Genomic DNA, 15,145 nt, shown 5'->3' with positions numbered 1-15,145 from the left:
GAGCGGCTCCGCGATGGGGGCGGGGCCGAGCCCCGCGGCCAGGCCTGTGCAGGGACAGAGGGAGGGAGAGCGGGGCAGGAGCGAGGGGGCAGCCCCGGGTCCCCGCACCTCTTCCCACAGCAGTGGTTCTCAACCTTCTGGCCCTTTAAATACTCTTCCTCGTGTTGTGACCCAACCATAAAATTATTTTCGTTGCTACCTCATAACTGTAATGCTGCTACTGTGATGAATCATAATATAAATATCTGATATGCAGGATGGTCTTAGGCGACCCCTGTGAAAGGGTGGATCCACCGCCAACGGGGTCGCGACCCACAGATTGAGAACCGCTGTCCACAGCACAGCCCTTCCTGGGGGAGTTTCCCACATCATTCTTAAGGTTTTGGCTGGTGAGACGGCTGCGAAAGGATTCACAAAGGAGAGAAGAGACAGGAGCAGAGGGAGGGCGTTTCTTTTACTTCTTTAAAGGGAGGAAAGGGCCAGGTGCCCTCTGATGGCACAAGGCACCCCAGATAGAGGGGCTGTTCCTTTATTAGGGTGCTAGTGAGTAAATGGCAGCTGTGGCAAAAGCATAAAGAGGGAGGAGGAACCTGGAATTCACACAGAAGTTTCCCAGCTCCCAGAGGCTGTGCTTAGAGCTATGGCTGGTCTGCCCTTCAGCTGCAGGTGTCCCAGGGAGGGGTCTTTCCCAGGATCTTCACAAGCCGGGAGCACATTCTTACAGTGAAGTTACAGGGAACTCAAAAGGCGGGCAGATTGGGTTTGAAACCAGAAACTTTCTGCCTATGATTTGCCTGGGTCATAAATCCTCAGTGAGGCAGGGGGAGGGAAAGGGCAGCATTTTCAACTTAATTAATACAATCATAGGAGGGGACTTGAACTTCCCATTGACATCAATGAATAGATCTCCCAGAGATATAAATCAGTAAGGAAAAAGTGGTCTTAAATGACACATTAGACAAGATGGATTTTATGTTTACAGCTGCGATGTTCTTTTCTTTTTTTTAAAATATATTTTATTGATGTTTTACAGAGAGGAAGGGAGAGTTAGAAACATCAATGAGAGAAACATCGATCAGCTGCCTCCTGCACACGCCCCAGTGGGGATGTGCCCGCAACCCAGGTACATGCCCGACCGGAATCAAACCTGGGACCCTTCAGTCCACAGGCTCACGCCCTATTTATTCACTCAGCCAAACCTGTTAGGGCCAGTTGTGATTTTCATCAGTAGTGTCACACAGGCAAACTGGTGTGCTGCAAGAATTTTTAAAACAATTAAAAAATTGTTTTAAAAACAATTAGTGACTGCTTAGTCAATAACAAAGACTACATTACCCATAGATTATCAAATAAAATAAGTGACAACAGCAAACACAGTAATAGCTGTGTGGTGTGTATGGATCAAAATGAGACTTTTTTTTTTTTTAGCAGATCGACAAATTATATATTTTGGTGGACCACTGAGTTTCAGTATTTAGTTCACGTGTGCCATGAAAATAAAATGTTGAAATCTCTGGTCAGGCTGTGAGTATACCAAATAACTTTGCATCCAAAAACAGAAAAGGTTTCATCTCTGGGTTTCCTCTAGAAAAAATGAGGAACATTAGGCTACATTCAAGAGAGAACAGAACCCTAGCCGGTTTGGCTCAGTGGATCGGTTTGGCTCAGTGGACTAAAGAGTCCCAGGTTCGATTCCGGCCAAGGGCACATGCCTGGGTTTGCAGGCTCGATTCCCCAGCCCCAGTAGGGGACGTACAGGAGGACAGCCAATCAATGATTCTCTCATCATTGATGTTTCTATCTTTCTCTCTCCCTGCCTCTCCGAAATCAATGAAATATATTAAATAAATAAAACTAAAAATATATATAAAGAATGGGAATAAAACCTGTTTAACATGAGTTAATTTCATCCCAATAAAGAAGTTCATGGGATAACACTGAGAAATTATTAAGGTTTCTTTCCAATGAAAATGAAGACAAGAAAAATCATTCCAATTACAAAGTACACAGATGCCAAATTGTGGTATGTCAGTCATTGCATTATGAATTCCCAACTATTGTGTGGAAGTTACAGGGGCTTGAATGGCTGATGTGGGAGAGAAAGAGCTTTATATGCTGTGGGCATAGCACTGCAAAAAGAATGGCAGCGTAGAAGACAAAGTGAAAAACAAGAGAGCAACAGGAAATGAGAAATGAAAGAAATAGAATTAATTTTTCTGAGTGCAGCCAGCAGTGCAGCCTGGGAAACGTGTCCTCTCTCCACCTGCAGAGTTCATGCCAATTCAGCATGCTGGGTACAACAATGTCACTGCTATTGCAATATTCCTCTTTTTTTTTTTTTTTTTAGGATTACATCTAAATCAAAAGAACTTCCTTCAATATTACTCCTAATCAATTCACAAGTCCTCTTTCAAAGTAGCAAGAGCATTTTATTGTATGTTGAGCATTTAGAAGGAGCATTTGTTCAGGGGTGGGTTTTTTTTCCCCCTGGCCAGTCTTTAACTCTACATAAGGGTGATGCCAGTTACCATCACATTTTTTTCTAAGCATCAGAGAGCCCCCACATAAGATTAGACCCACCCCCCATGATGAGGTGAATGGGCAAAGTACAATTGGGTCTGTCAGGCCCAATGAGCCAGCTTCCACTTCTGTCACCACTACTGCCTCAGTCCTACGGTAGATTTCAAATGGCATTTGTCCATTTAATCTGGATTGTCAAACTTGTGTCCATAGAATTATTCATACTATTCTTTTATTATCCTCTTAATTTGCATGGTATCTGTCATGATTACCCTGCTCTCATTTCTGATTTTAGTAATTTGTGTTCTTTCTCTTTTGTTTGGTTAGCCTGAGTAGAGGCTTATTGATTTTCTTTATTATTATTACTATTTTTTAAAAATAAATTTTATTGATTTTTTTACAGAGAGGAAGGGAGAGGGATAGAGAGTTTGAAACATCGATGAGAGAGAAACATCGATCAGGTGCCTCCTGCACATCTCCAACTGGGGTTGTGCCCACATCCCAGGTACATGCCCTTGACCGGAATCGAACCCGGGACCTTTCAGTCCGTAGGCTGACGAAATATCCACTGAGCCAAACCGGTTTCGGCTATTTTTTTTTTATAATTTTTATTTCTTAAAGTATTATAAAGAGTATTACATATGTCTCCTTCCCCCGCCCCCCCTTGACATTCCCCCGGCCTCCTCTATCCCTAGTGTCTTGTGTCCATTGGTTATTCTTATATGCATGCATATAAATCCTTCGGTTGAACTCTTAACCACCCCCCGCCAAACCCTCCCCAGCCTTCCCACTGTAGTTTGACAGTCTATTCAATGCTGCTCTGCCTCTGCATCTACCCCTGTTCATCAGTGTATACTGGTCCCCATTATCTGTTTCAACCCCACCAGGGCAGTCCCAACTTCACTGGGGCTGTCCCGGCCTCACCGGGGCCGTTTCAACCACATCGTGGCTATCCCTACCTCACCGGGGCCGTTTCGGCCTCACCAGGACCATCCCAACCTCACCCGGGCCGTCCCGACCTCATTGGGGCCGTTTTGGCCTCACCAGGGCCATCCCAGCCTCACTGGGGCCACCCCGACCTCACCGGGGCCGTCCTGACCTCACCGGAGCCGTCCCGACCTCAATGGTGCTATTTCGGCCTCAATGGGGCCATACCTCACCAGGGCTGTCGCGGCCTCACTGGGGCCATCCCAACATCACCGAGGCCGTTCCGACATCACTGGGCCGGTTTCAGCCTCATCCTGGCCGTCCCAACCTCACCGGGGCTGTCTCAACCTCATCGGGGCTGTCCGACCTCACTGAGCAACAGGAAGTTTGCTACTCTGTTCCCTGCTGGGCGGCTCCCGACCAGACAAAATCTCCAGGCGTTCCTGGTGGCTGAATATCCAGCATGCTTGCTCGGACTTCGCCCTCCACCAAGTGCACCGACTGCCCGTCTGCCATCCCCCAGCGTCAAACGCGAGACTGGAACCGGTGGATGTCCTTGTGCGCCTGCTGGTACAGCAGTTCCACATCCCTGGCCCAGCCGGCCCGGCCCCGGCCTGCCCCAAACCCGACTCCGCCCCCCCGAGTGCGTCCCTCCTGGATGCAAGGAGCCGAAATCTGTAGCCTGCTGGGTTGGGCTCTGTATTTGGTGCCTCTGCACATCCTACTCAGTCTCACTGCTCTTCTTTCTATGCAAGGAGTTGAAATCTGCAGTTTGTTGGGTTGGGCTCTGTACTTGGTGTCTCTGCACATCCTACTCAGTCTCAATGCTCTTCTTTCTTTCCTTCCAGTTGTAGAACTTCCACTGGGCCAGCTTTCCCATGGTTCCATATAATAGCTGTTTGTCCTATAGTTGGTAGTTTTGTTGTTGTTATGGGAGGCAGCACGCACAGGTCTGTACCTTACGCTGCCATCTTGGTTCTCCTGGGTCTGTTCTTGAGTGTGTCTCCCATGGGTGCAAGGAGTTGAAGTATGCGGTTTGTTGGGTTAGGCTGCAAAAGTGCAGGTGGGTCTTTCACTATTCCTCTTAATTATGGAAAATCAATTACACTGACTGCCCTGTCCTCAGTGTAGTTCTGGTCACCTAAACATCAAAACCACACATTGACATGCCCTCAAAAAGTTTTCAGCTGAACATATTGGTACAGAAAAGGAAGTAACTTTGATGACATCATTTACAAAACTCGAGAACTATTTTAAAAGATTGATGCAGCCCTAGCTGGTTTGGCTCAATGGATAGAGCATCGGCCTGCAGGCTAAAGGGTCCTGGGTTCAATTCCGGTCAAAGGCATATAACTAGATTGCAGGCTCCTCAACCTGATCTTGTTACAGACGAACAAAGAAATACTAAGCACGCTTCCTAGAGAAAGGGAGGGACCCCATTTATTAACACTAGTGGACTCTGGGAATAATTTCCAAATCAGAGTGAAGTAACAGGCAGAAGCTTCGCCTTTTATATAACCTTCTGGGGTCACTGTCTTGCAGATATGGTTCTGCCCCTTTTTGTGGGCTTACAGGAAGGCCCCCAGGTATTGTTGATTTGTCCTGGGGCCAGCGATAACAACCTCTCCCCCCACCCAGGGCAATGCATTGTTCACAGTTTTTAGGGTCTGACACGTCTTGCTAGACCAGTTTCCTCCTCAATCTGGAAAAAATATACTCGGTGAGCATTAAAAAAATTTTTTTTAAAGATTTGTTCACTAGCACGATTCTCTAATAGAAGAAAATACTGCCTCTTACAATGTATACATTATTCCATGAAAAAGTGTACACAAGGAAAGTCCATATAATATACCACAGGTCACAGATCTTTAAGACAGGAACAATCAACCCGATGATTTCACTCACATACACACCAGGCATAAAACATAGCAACATCAAGTAATATGGGAATAAAAATCACATTCATATTTTCTTGTCAGAAGACTTCAAATGATTTCAATATAAAGAATAGTCTAAGTTAATGGTACATATGGAAACATCAATTCTTTTGATATATTCAAGTATACAAATATTACCTAACTACATTTGAATTTTGGAGTATTGCTGGAGACCAATTCCAGCATGACAGTAGGGCTGCAACTGGGAATGGCTGAAGGCATTTCCCCAAACCTGAATAGGATACATTAAATTGATTCGTGGCTGCCAGACAGCCCAGGGCATCTTAATCTATATGTTATTGCCTCTTACTGGCCAAACACCTGAACAGCCATAGGGTAATTCCCCCATTCTGACAACGGACTCTGTAGGAAACACTGACCCTTTGAAGTGTATATCTCTGCCTAATCTCAGGACAAATTGTGTTAATAAAAAACATTGGGGGGGGGGGTCTGTGTGTGGCCTCCCTGGAGCCTTGCCTCCTCCTCCTCTTTGTCTCCCAGGTGTCCCTGGTGATGGCACAGGAAGGCCAGATTGCAGGACCACACATTTTTATTTTGTTTCCCTATTCAACATTTTTGACACTGTGCTAATAGTTATATTCAGTACTGAAAGCTTTTAAGGAATTTTTGACAGTAGTTTTGAACAAAACATTTTTTTGAAAAAAATACTTGTTAACTTATTCTATTTTAATTTGCCAAAGTCAAGAAAGAGTTAAGAAATAAAAAAAGAAAAGAAAATGACAAGCCTCACTGCATGGCCCAAGTGACTGTGCAAGCCCAATGGGGACTAAGCCCATTACCGGGCATGCACACTTCAGCCCAGTCCATTGCAGTGCATGTGCCCTGCTGCCAGCGTTCTGCGGGGAGAAGGGAGGAGAGGCGGCCGTTTTACTCCATCACCACGGTTATCCCATTGAGACTGAACTGTGGGAAATATGATTTGGCGTTTAAGAGCAACTTCCTTCTGGAAAGGAATCCTAGGAGAAGATGAAGAGTCTCCCCAGGCAGTTGAACCCGCGGTTAATGATGTTCTTATAGCAAAAGTACAACCTTCATCTTCAAAATCTATACGTCTGCTTAAAGAAAAGACACCTCATCAGCATTTAGCAGTGGAAGCACTTCTAAAGGAATGTGAAGAACAAAGAATGCAGCACAGAAGTGGGAACAACAAACAGTAAGACTCAGAACATATATGGAAACGAATAGGATAGAAATCTGTGAAGCAGACAAGTAGAAAAAGAAGACTGATGAAAGAGCAAGACGGGATGTAGCAGACACCGGAGAACAAATCAATTCCTTTTTACAGATACAAAGAGCATCTCAAGAAATGTCAGCGCAGATGATAAATTATCAGGCTTCAATAAGAAGTCCTTTGGAAGCCAGAAATAAAGAGCTGGAATCAGAAATCTCCAAAGTGCAAACTTCTCAAGATGGTATCAAAAGAGAATAGGAAAAATATGTGCGACTCTGCCAAGAAGAAATGGAACGCAGAAAGTTATTGGAAAAGAAACTAACTGATTTTCACAGGATGAAGGAGAGGCTAGCAGAGCTTAGCACCAAACTTTTGGAGAAACAGATGAATAGACTATTGCTCAGCAAGAGAAATTCTACTACAAGAGAAAACTTGGACAGTGCTACCTCAAGGCCATGCACTTCCACTTACTGCAGGAATGCAGACACCATCTTCAACCAGCATATCCATAACAGCCCCAGTCAGGCTGCCTTTGGATCCCCAGCATTCGAAACCTGGTCACCAGGGGTCAACAGGGGCTCCGGTTTCCTCCTAGACACCACCTCTTCCCCTGGAAGGCCTCTGCTCCAGATGTGGCAGGAGCATTGAGAAACCCTAATTAGAGAACTAAAAGAAGATGCTACAAAATTATCTCTTGTTATGGCATTCACTTTGAGGTCTACTTTGTCAGATATAAGTATTGCTACTCCAGCTTTTTATTCATTTCCATTTGCCTGAAAGATATTTTTCCATCCCTTCACTCTCAATCTGTGTGAGTCCCTTATTCTGAGGTGGGTCTCTTGAAGACAGCAAATATATGGGTCATGTTTTTTGATCCATTTAGCCACACAATGTCTTTTGACTGGAGCATTTAGTCCATTTATGTTTAAAGTTATTATTAAGAGGTACTTGTTTGTAGCCATTTCTAATATTTGTGACTGTTTTCTTTCTTAGCTTTTTATTTCTTCTTTTTACACCAGTCCATTTAGCATTTCTTGCATTGCCGGCTTGGTGGTGATAAACTCCCTTAGCCTTTTTTTGTCTGTGAAGCTTCTTATTTCCCCTTCAATTTTGAATGATAGCCTTGCTTGATAGAGTATTCTTGGATTCAGTCCTTTACTTTGCATCACTTTGTAAATTGCCGTCCATTCTTTTCTGGCCTGATGTGTTTCTGTTGAGAAATCATTTGATAATCTCCTGGGAGATCCCTTGTATGTAACTTTCCGTCTCTCTCTTGCAGCCTGGAAGATTCTCTCTTTGTCTTGAACATTTGCCATGGTAATTATGATGTGTCTTGGTGTGGGTCTTTTCGGGTTCACCTTGTTTGGGACTCTCTGGGCTTGTGTGAGTTTTTTCTTCCCCACCTCAGGGAAGTTTTCAGATATTATTTCTTCAAATAGGTTTTCGAATCCTTCTTCCTCTTTCTGTTGCTTTGGCACCCCTATTATTCGTATTTTGTTTCGTTTCATGTTGTCCCAAAGCTCCCTTATGCTCTCCTCCTGTCTTTTAATTTTTTTCTCCAATTGCAGTACAGTTTAGGTGTGTTCGCTCCCTTGTCTTCTAATTCACTAATTCGGTCCTCTGCTTCTCCTAGTCTACTGTTGATACTTTCAATGGTATTTTTTATTGCAGCTATATCGCTCATCATTTCTTCTTGGGTCTTACGTAAGTTGTTGATTTTCCCCACCATCCGGTTTATGCACTCTAGAACCCTTATTCTGAATTCTTTTTCTGTCATGTTGCATGCCGCTGTATCGCTTAGCTGCTTTTCTGACGAGCCCTCCTTTTCTTTCCTTTGGCAATTTCTTTGTCTGCCCATGTTTGATCTCACCGACATATCTAGATGTTGAGTCGTTCAGTGGCTGTTCCCTGGACGGCAGTGGCTCCTCGGGCTGTGGTTGCTCCCCAAGCAGTTGCGGTAGCAGCTGCTCCTCAGTTGGCAGAAGCTCCTGTGGTGGGTGCTGTTCACCGCTGTGGTGGCTCCTCTGGCTGGTGGGGGGAGGCTTCACACACAGCTGCTGTTTCTCAGACCTACATTTACTTTTTACAATATTGTATTGATTTCAGAGGAAGGGAGAAAGACTGACTCCTGCATGCCCCCTATTGGGGATTTAAGGGGAATCCCGGCATGAGCCCTGAAGAGGAATCCAACCCTACTTCTTGGTTCTAAGGTCAATGCTCATCAACTAAGTAACACAAGCTGGGCCAGAAATATTACTTCTTACAATTATAACCTATTTTGTTGCCCCCTTCCCCGCCAAATCCCCTATTTTTTGTTTTCTTTTCTCTTTCTCAATGATCTGTCATGTATGGATAACAAACCTGTCAAATATATACACTGAAGATGTTATTGGGATATATTTTTAGCTTAAGAATCATTAATTCTGGCCTTAGGCGGTGTCACTCAGCAGATATATCATTGGCTCATGGGCTGAAAGTCCTGGCTTTGCTTCCGGTAAAGGGGACGTACCTACCTTTCAGGCTGGACCCCTAGCCTGTGCAGTAGGCTACCAATCTAGGTGTCTCTCTCACACTGATGTTTCTCTCTCTGTCTGTCCCTTTCCTTTCACTTTCTCTAAAATTTACTGGGAAAATAGCCTCAGGTGAGGATTCACAACAACAAAAAGATTCATTAATGTTGTCCTGGCCAAGGAGTAACTTTGCTAGTTGGAGCGCCCTCTCAATGTGCCAGGATTGCGAGTTTGAGCCCAGATTGGGGCACATAAAGCAAAATATTCCCCCAATTCTGATGTCAGTCATTGCATTATAAATTCCAAACTGCTGGGTGGAAGTTACAGAGGTTTGAATGGCTGATGTGGGACAGGAAGAGCTTTACATGCTGTGGTCATAGCACTGCAAAAAGAATGGCAGCCTAGAAGACAAAGTGAAAAACCAGAGAGGAACAGGAAATGGAAAATGAAAGATATAATTATTTTTCTGAGTTCAGCCAGCAGTTCAGTCTGGGAAACGTTTCCTCTCTCCCCTGCAGAGTTCATGCCAATTCTGCATCCTGGGTACAACAATGTCACTGCTACTGCAATATTCCTCTCAATTATGGAAAATATATTACACAGACAGCACTCTCCTGAGTGTAGTTCCAGTTACCTACATGTGACAACCACAAATGGACATGCCCTCAAAAAGTTTTCAGCTGAACCCATTGGCACAGAAAAAAAAGTGACTTTGATGGCATCATTTACAAAACTCGAAACTATTTTAAAAGATTTATTCAGCCGAAACCGGTTTGGCTCAGTGGATAGAGCGTCAGCCTGAGGACTGAAAGGTCCCAGGTTCGATTCTGGTCAAGGGCATGTACCTGGGTTGTGGGCACATCCCCAATAGAAGATGTGCAGGAGGCAGCTGATTGATGTTTCTCTCTCATCGATGTTTCTAGCTCTGTATCTCTCTCCCTTCCTCTCTGTAAAAAATCAATAAAATATATATTTTTTAAAAAAGATTTTTTCGGTGCTCCTTCGGCAGCACATATACTAAAATTGGAACGATACAGAGAAGGTTAGCGTTGCCCCTGCGCACGCGAGTTTGTGAAGCTGTTCCTTAAAAAAGAAAAAGATTTATTCAATAGTAATATTCTCTAATAGAATAAAATAGTCATCTTACAATGTATCCATTATTTCATGGGGAAGTGTACACAAGTGAAGTCCATATAACACACAACAGCTCACAGATCTTTGATTTTTAAGACAGAAACAATCAACTCCATGATCTCACTCACACATACACCAAGTATAAAACATAGCAGCATCAAGAGATATGGGAATAGAATCACATTTTTTCCTTTCAAATTAAAAGGCTTTCATTAAGTATATATTGTCAAAGCAATTCCTTTTATATCTTACCAGTATTATTTCAGAGAATAAATCTTGTATTCCAGGCTTTGGCATAAAGGCATAGTTACCTTTAGATGATAGAGCTGAAAGAAAACAAATATTTAGGTTTTGACAATCAAGTGAGTGAACTTTGAACTTACCAGCAAGTAGTGACTGAATGACATTTTGGAGTACTACAAGAGCAAGTGAAGAATTCAAAGAAAGCTCAAGACAGGTACAATGAAGAAAACTCACATCAAAGACGAACAAATAGTTGCTTACATTTACCAATGATACCTGCTCAAACACTTTGGCAATATTATACAAACACTCCCAATTCCAAGTTTCTTCGCTGGAGAGAGAGAGAAAAAAATGAGAGATGTACATGTTCAATGATCTCCCTGTTTTGAAGCACCTTGAAGAACATGTGTCTGTTGTGCATTACACAGAGTTAGAACACAATGGCAGCACATGGAGACTGCCGTGTAGTGGCTGCTGCAAAGAGACAATGAGAAAGTGTTCAAGCACCACAAAGACTGCAGGACTGAAGATGTACATGAACACTGAAAAACTGTCTGAGAAAGAAACAGAGAACATTTCAACTAGGAGATTGAACAGACAACCTAGCCAAGAATACAGATCCTGAAAACAGTGTTGACCGAAAGAATTTGTTCCACAGATAGTTATTATTTGTTTCCTCTTAAAGAAATCATGATCAAAAGCCTGCTACTTTCCAATTCTGGAGTCTCAACAAAAGATACCACGTCATTCAAAAAACAGAAAAAGTGTACCATCAGAAACAGAAAGTACAAGTAACCAAAGGGGCACTACATTAATGGAAACATATTAATTACCTGAAAAAGAAAGGAACTAAATAGCTTAAAGCCCAAATGTAAAAGGAAAAAAGACAACTATATAAGTCACCAAAATATTACATAGAATTTGCCTGGCAGCAGTGGCTCAGTGGTTGAGCTTCGATCTATGAACTAGATGGTCATGGTTTGGTTCCATGTCAGGGCACAGGCCTGGGTTGAAGCCTCGATCCTGATCGTGCAAGAGGCAGCCAATTGATGATTCTCTCTCTTCATTGGTGTTTCCATCTCTCTCTCCCTCTCCCTTCCTCTCTGAAATCAATAAAGATATATTTTAAAAATTAAATTAAATAATCAAAAAATTTGTACATAAATCATTAAAATTTTGATTAAGAAAAGCCAACAAACGTGGAAATGAGAAGAGAACTTAAGGAACTCCTAAGACACTAACAAATCAACCTCCAAGAGGATCCCATAAAGACAAGAGAGTGAAAAGGAGAAGATAGCTTATATAAAAAATTAATCGTTTCAGATTCTGACAATTGCAGAAAGAGACATACAAATGCAAGTAGCTCAATGAAGTCTAAGTAGAATGAATATAAATGTGAGAACAAATAAAAAACAATGAATATGTCATGAATTCCAGAATACTATTTTAAAAGCATGTAAAAAACTAACTTCTATTGGAAAAAACAGCTGCTCTAAGATCATTAGGGGGTTTCTACAAAGGATAATATTGGGGATAAAAAAGGGCATGAAATAAAAAACCATCCAACAACAATAATGACAAAACAGATCATCAACAATGAAGAGGACAAAACTTTTCCGGCTCCAAAACTTTCTCATTATCAGATCTTCTCATTATTAGACCTTCCCTATAAATAACCCTTAAGAAATATACTTCTGCCGAAACCGGTTTGGCTCACTGGATAGAGCGTCGGCCTGAGGACTGAAAGGTCCCAGGTTCGATTCCGGTCAAGAGCATGTACCTGGGTTGTTGGCACATCCCCAGTAGGAGATGTGCAGGAGGCGGCTGATCGATGTTTCTCTTACATCGATGTTTCTAACTCTCTATCTCTCTCCCTTCCTCCCTGTAAAAAAATCAATAAAATATATTTAAAAAAAAAAGAAAAAAAAAAGAAATATACTTCTGGAGGTAATTTAAAATGTCAAAACAACACTAAAATATGAACTTATGAAGATTCCTTGTATGTGGGAAAATATAGATAATATAAAAATGTATGGTGTTCTATAAAAACACACATATCATTTTGAATTCTCTTGTGGACATTTAGAAAATAAAATATTTTAAGTAGTTCCCATAGTCATAATAAAAATATCAAATGAATAACTAAAATGATCCTGTTAACAGGTGACAGAATTCTGTATTGCAAATCACAGATTCTACATTTCTAATAATATATGTATATAATTAATTTCTCCAAACATGGTATATAAAACCAAACAACAAAGTTAGCTATGTTTCTGTACATTAAAGACATTAATACAAAATAATAAATTAAGTATGTGTTTACGTGAATAACAACATAGTGAAAATAAATTAGTCACAGTTTATTTCCTAGGAAGGTGCATGATTTGTATGCTGTCAAGCATAAAATACTGCTGGCTGCCCCCTGCAGTGTGCTCAGGGGTTAGAGCACGGGCCACCCAGCAAATGGTTGCAGGCTGGATCCCAACCCCATTTGTTATATGTGAGGAAGCCAAACAAACAATGTGTCCTCTCACCATCGATATTTTTCTCTCTCTTTCAATCCACCCAACCCCTCCTTCCCACTATCTCTAAAACTCAATGGGAAAAATATAATTGGGTGAGGATTAAGAAAATAAAACATATATGTATTTATATATACACAAACATATACACATTGCTGGCTGTAATTAAAGAAGAAATCACTACGTTGAAAAAAACATTCCATGACCCTACTGTGAAATGTTAATTCCATTAAACACAAATTCCATTTCTGGGGATTTATACAGAGAACACAAATTCAAAAAGATATACCCACACATACATACACTGCAGCACTATTTGCAATCGCAAATATATCGGACTGGAAAACAAAAGACTATTTTTATAATGATGCTCTAAAATCTATATACATAAATGCCTAAGTGGCCGTTATGACCGGTCCACAGCTTGACAGGTTGCTATGACGCACACTGACCACCAGGGGACAGATGCTCAATGCAGGAGCTGATCCCTGGTAGTCAGTGCACTCCCACAGCCAATCTCCTGCGGACGGCCAAACTCCCGCGATCCCTCACCTGAGCTGCTTGGCCCTGGTCGGAACTGGGCAATACAGCGAAGACCAGCTAGGCCAAGGGACCCCACCCCTGGATGAATTTGTGTACCACATCCCTAGTTTAAAATAAATTAAACGACTTCATTTAACTTGACATGTAAGAAAACAAAATTTTTATTTCAATTTATTCCCTTCAAGACATGACTATGTGTTTATTCCAGAAATGACACAATAGCTGCACATATAACTTCTGTGTTATTGAGTATAAAACTACATTAAGGGAGACCAAGATGGCAGCATAAGGTACAGACCTGTGCGTGCTGCCTCCTACAACAGCATTGAAAGTACAGTGGGGCCTTGACTTATGAGTTTAATTTGTTCTGTGACGGAGCTCATTACTCAAATTACTCGTATGTCAAATCACTGTGACGTTTGCTGCACCAACTAGCAGTGGGGTATCTGAAGCTGGCTTATAACCCGAATTTTTTTTTTAAATATAGTCTACGAGTGGCCCGGTGCACAAAAATTTGTGCACTCGGGGGGCATCGCTCAGCCCAGCCTGCCCCCTCTAACAGTCTGGGAGCCCTCACAGGATGTCCTACTGATGTCCCTGTGAGGAGCGGGCCTAAGCCGAAGTCTGGCCTCCCTCTGTGGAAGGCAACTGGCCAATCAGGTATATAGATACTTTCTGAAGGCAGCACAGACTCCTTCCTTATTTCTTTCCTCTGCGGTTGGAGAATAGGGGACTAAAAGGTGGACACAGAACTATGGCCGGGCCTGGGGCTCTTGTAGGCAGCAGAAAGAAGGAGAGGGCTGGGGAAAGTCTAGACATGGTTTTCTTCAATTTTCCTCCCTTCCTCCGGGCCCCTTGCTCTCTTCTCCCCTTGTCGTGGTGGACGCTTGGGCCTTGGACTGACAGGAGCCCAGCGATGGTGGAGTTCAGCCCCCTCACTTCTCAGCTGAACATACAACCACCTCATATTCCAAGTGGAGCTGTTTTCAAGTGGCTACAGTGCTGGCAATTCATGCCTCCCGGCCTTTCCCCTCTCGGGTTTCCTCCTTGGGTCAGTTGCAAACTTCACCGAGACACCGAAGCAACTGGGCCCTGGTACTTCTGCACCGGCCCCTGCCTGGGCCCACACCAGGAGGATCCCAGCTGAGGTCCCCTCCCTGCTCTCAGCGCTCTCCTCCCTGTTCTACCACTAGGGGAAGGGAACAGCTCACCTTCTCTGGATCCTGCCAACCTGGCAGGCTGAGGCACAGGCAAGGAGGTACAGCATAGGGTGCTGGTGGCTGCGAGCCTTCTCCCCCTTCCTGAAGCATGGGGTGGGTTTGCAGCAGCTCACAGCCACCCCTGGGCACCATGCATGGAGATACCACTCTCCACTGAGCCATCGTCTGCCCAGGAACTGTGGGGGTTGGGGTGGCCTCAGGCTCCCACTGGCCCCACTGTAGCCAGACTTGGCTTGGCTGGCCACCACCACTGCTGGAGGGCTGTGCATGTCCCATGGGCCTCATTGCCCTCATGAATCCCTGTGGTCTGGCCATCTCATCCCAGGAAGTGGCCATCCTGATTGCCATAGCTCACTCTCCGGTGCAGTTGCACCTGCCCAGCAAGCATGTAGGC

General features: G+C 43.4%; 1 non-coding gene across 1 annotated transcript; it reads left to right on the top strand.

Moving 5' to 3' along the window:
• Window positions 1-10,080: 10,080 nt before the first annotated feature.
• Window positions 10,081-10,191, top strand: LOC111828443. The gene has a single exon (XR_002832313.1). It is a non-coding gene; the product is annotated as a U6 spliceosomal RNA (small nuclear RNA).
• Window positions 10,192-15,145: the final 4,954 nt, after the last annotated feature.

This window comes from Myotis lucifugus, unplaced genomic scaffold (genome assembly GCF_000147115.1).
Source record: "Myotis lucifugus unplaced genomic scaffold, Myoluc2.0 scaffold_365, whole genome shotgun sequence".
Taxonomy (NCBI): domain Eukaryota; kingdom Metazoa; phylum Chordata; class Mammalia; order Chiroptera; family Vespertilionidae; genus Myotis; species Myotis lucifugus.
Note: the sequence above shows the minus strand (reverse complement) of the source record. Positions and strands in the feature narration are given on the sequence as shown.